This window comes from Humulus lupulus, chromosome 1 (genome assembly GCF_963169125.1).
Source record: "Humulus lupulus chromosome 1, drHumLupu1.1, whole genome shotgun sequence".
Classification (NCBI taxonomy): domain Eukaryota; kingdom Viridiplantae; phylum Streptophyta; class Magnoliopsida; order Rosales; family Cannabaceae; genus Humulus; species Humulus lupulus.
The window spans coordinates 6395824-6399875 of NC_084793.1; positions in this window are offsets into that span (position 1 = coordinate 6395824).

Consider the following 4052-nt stretch of genomic DNA (forward strand, 5'->3'; position numbering starts at 1 on the left):
CAGACAAGGCGCCAGGTCCAGATGGATTCTCACCAGGTTTCTATCAAAGGTTCTGGGACATTGTTGGTGCCGATATTGTTCGCATGGTCCAGGATTTCTTCACAAATGGTGTGCTTCCAGATTATCTGTCTGAAACTAACATAGTGTTAACCGAAGAAGACTTCGCCAGAGTCTATGGGGGATTTAAGACCCATTGCGCTATGTAACGTGGCATACAAGGTTATCTCAAAAGTTATGGCAAACAGACTAAAGAAGGTACTTGATTTGGTCATTTCAGAAACTCAGAGTGCTTTTGTTCCTGGGAGACTCATCACTGACAATATTATGGTTGCTTTTGAGGTAATGCACTATTTGAAAAGAAAGAGTTCGGGAAGGGATGGGTTCATGGCTATAAAGTTAGATATGAGCAAGGCCTATGATAGAATTGAATGGAGTTTTCTTGAAGCAATGATGAGACAAATGGGTTTTGGGGAACGCTGGATATCTTTGGTTATGCAATGTGTCCGAAATGTCTCATACAAAATTACTATTGCAGGTCACCATTTGGAGCCGTTTGGCCCGTCAAGAGGTTTGAGGCAAGGGGACCCATTATCCCCTTATCTTTTTATTCTTTGTGCAGAAGGTTTTTCGGCGTTAATCTCGAAATTTGTCCATGAAGGGAGGCTCACTGGTTGCAGTGTTGCGAGAGGTGCTCCCGTGATATCTCATATGATTTTCGCGGACGATAGTTATTTGTTCTGCAAAGCAACTAGGGAGGAAGCGTTTCAGATCAGAGAACTACTTCATTGCTATGAGCAGGCTTCGGGACAACAGATTAACCGTTCTAAATCCTCAGTATTTTTTAGCACAAACACCCAAAGGGAGATGCGAGACACGGTTTGCTCCACTCTTGATATTCCAGAAGCTGGGTCATCTAGCCTTTATTTGGGCTTGCCGAACACCTTGGGGAGAAATAAATCTATTCTGCTTGGGTACATCAAGGATAAAATGAGGAAGAAAATCCAACAATGGGAGGGTCGTTTTCTGTCTAAGGCAGGCAAGGAAATTTTACTAAAAACTGTGGCGCAGTCCTTACCATCCTACGCTATGAATGTTTTCCTGCTTCCTCTTAACATCTGTAATGATATGGAGAAACTTATGGCAAAGTACTGGTGGCACTCCTCTGCGAGTAAAGGCAGGGGTGTTCATTGGAAAAAATGGGAGAAGTTGACTATGCATAAGGTTCAGGGAGGTATGGGCTTTAGAGATTTACATGATTTTAACTTATCAATGCTATGTAAACAGGGGTGGAGGTTAATGAGCAATCCAAGTTCGCTGGTGGCCCGTGTGTTTAAAGCACGGTATTATAGAAATGGAAATTTCTTGGATGCCAGTCTGGGCTCAAATCCAAGCTTCATATGGCGAAGTATCATGGAGACGCAACTCATTATTAAATCGGGGATTAGATGCCGTGTGGGTAATGGGTGTAACATCAACATATGTTCTGACCCATGGTTGCCCGACAACAACAATCCATGGATTACTACATCCCACCCATCGTTACAGTCGGCAAAGGTTACATCTTTGATGCATGTTGATTCTCTCACCTGGGATACAGATTTGGTGACCGACCTATTCAATGAGAGAGATGCAGGCTGTATTCTCAGCATTCCACTTAGTCCCAATCGTCTTCTTGATAGCTGGTTTTGGTCTTTTGAGGCATCGGGGCGCTTCACAGTCAAGAGTTGCTATAGGGCTATGCAGAAGCTCAAACATGGGGAGGCGTCTGAGTTAGAAAAGGAGTTCTGGAGTAGTCTGTGGAAGGTTCGTGTCCCTCCAAAAGTAAAGGACCTCATGTGGAGAGCTTTATCAGGTTGCCTACCCACAAATGTCCAACTCCGTACGCGTCATATCCCCATTGACATGGTTTTCCCTTTGTGCCAAGAAGAAAGTGAATCGGTTACCCACTGTCTTGCTGGGTGCCGACTTGTCTGGCCTGTTTGGGTGAGAATGGGTTTCAGCTTAAATTCCCCTAGGTCAGAAACCTTCTCGACTTGGGTTAGGAGCAGCTTATTCGGCCTGGATGTTGATCAAAAATGTAAGTTCTTCATGCTTTGTTGGGCAATATGGAGAAGGCAGAATGACTGGGTTTGGAGGAGGAAAAATGGGTCAACTCAAGGGATTCTCTATCTTGCTGAATCTACTCTCCAAAGTTGGTCCCAAGCTCAAGATAAGGAACTCGCCCCTCTGCCTTCGTTCCTCTCAAGCGAAGATGACCTTTTGTCTTGGATGAAGCCTCCTATGGGAACGCTAAAGATCAATATAGATGCGGCAATTTTCCCAAACAATCACACATATAGCTGCGCCGGTTTAGCCAGGGATCACGAAGGGAATTTTGTCGAGGCTTTCTCCTGCTGTCGAGCTGGAGTTGTCACGCCTGAGCTAGCTGAAGCTTTCGGGATCCGTGAGGTTTTGAGCTGGGTGAAGAGGAAACAATGGGTGAACATAGTGATTGAAACTGATAGTCTCCTGGCTGTGCAAGCTTTGAGGAGCAATATTTCTATGGAATCCTATTTTGGGTGCCTCATTGATGAATGTAAACTTCTCTGGAAGGAGTTGGCTTCTGCTTCTATTTACTTTGTAAAACGCTCTGCCAATGGAGCAGCTCATGCTATTGCACGGGCTTCTTCTACAGTGGTTGATCGTGTCTTATTCATAGAGGATCTACCCTCTAATGTATTGGATGTACTATTTCAAGAAAGTTATTAATAAAGTCCAATACTTTATCTCAAAAAAAAAGTACTTGTTTAATCTAATTTTTTTAAATGATTTTTATGCCTCCCTCAACTAAATTTAAAGCCTCATCAACCAATGATCACACATCAATTGGAGTATAGTCAAGAGACCTTTGATCATCTCCAATGCAAAATGCAAAAATAGTGCTAAATTTAGCACAAAAATTTAATAATTGATATATTTGGTACAACTTTTATGATTATGCTCTAATGCATATAGATATAAAAGTGATGTAAAATAATATACATTTAATGTCAATAATAAATAATGACAAAAAATTAAATAAAAAAAAGATAATTTAATGTCGATAATATATAGGATAACCAAAAATAATAATTAATGACAAAAATAGTAAATAAAAAAGTAAACATTTATTACTGATTTGGATCCTGTTATATTTTTATCCAAATTTGGATATACTTAAATGTGTCAAATTTGGTATAGCTTTTAGCACATCATTAGAGAAGTTTTAATTTAAAATGTGCTATATTTTAGCAATGCATCATAGATTTGCATATCCATTGGAGATGCTCTTATGTATAAGTACACCGAAGGCTCTTATCCTTGTGGGTCTTGATGGTAAAGTTTTCCATGCTCTAGATGTTGTGTTCTCCGATGACACCGTCGCTTGGACTTCTTTGTCTGTCTAAATTTTTGTTGATGTCTTTACTGGGCTGGCGGTGGTTGTTGTTGATGACCAGTGATAGTGGTGGTTGCTTTGGGTTTTGTTTGTTATGTTGGAAAAATAATTATTTTTAACAATATTTTATGAGATAAATAAGCTATAAAAAATATATGAAATGTAAACTCTTCTTTCTTCTCCTTTAATACTATAAAGGATATGGGAGTTACACATTGTGTACAAATCACTCTGTTATTTCCCTTTAATAATATAAAAAGAGAATTTCACCTCTTTTTCTCACACCATTTGAATTAGCTCAATCTTATTTTCCAATTTCTAGCAAGTTATGTACTTATATGCAAATTTATTGAATCATATAAAAGTGTTTTATCAAATTTTTTAAAATAGTCCAAATCCTTCACTCGAAGTCCTTACTACTGCAATGAACAAAGTAGTGCCCATATTACTAGGGTGTTCAGTTTTTGAGACACCATCAAACTCATTTATTTCTTCATCATCCCCTCCATTAGCTATATTATCATCAACTCTAAAATTCACATTAATTATATATTTTGTCGTATTTCCTCTTCATCATCGTCAACATTACCAGCATCTGTTCCAGTTGTACGATCTCGACCATATTTTTCTACTAGCT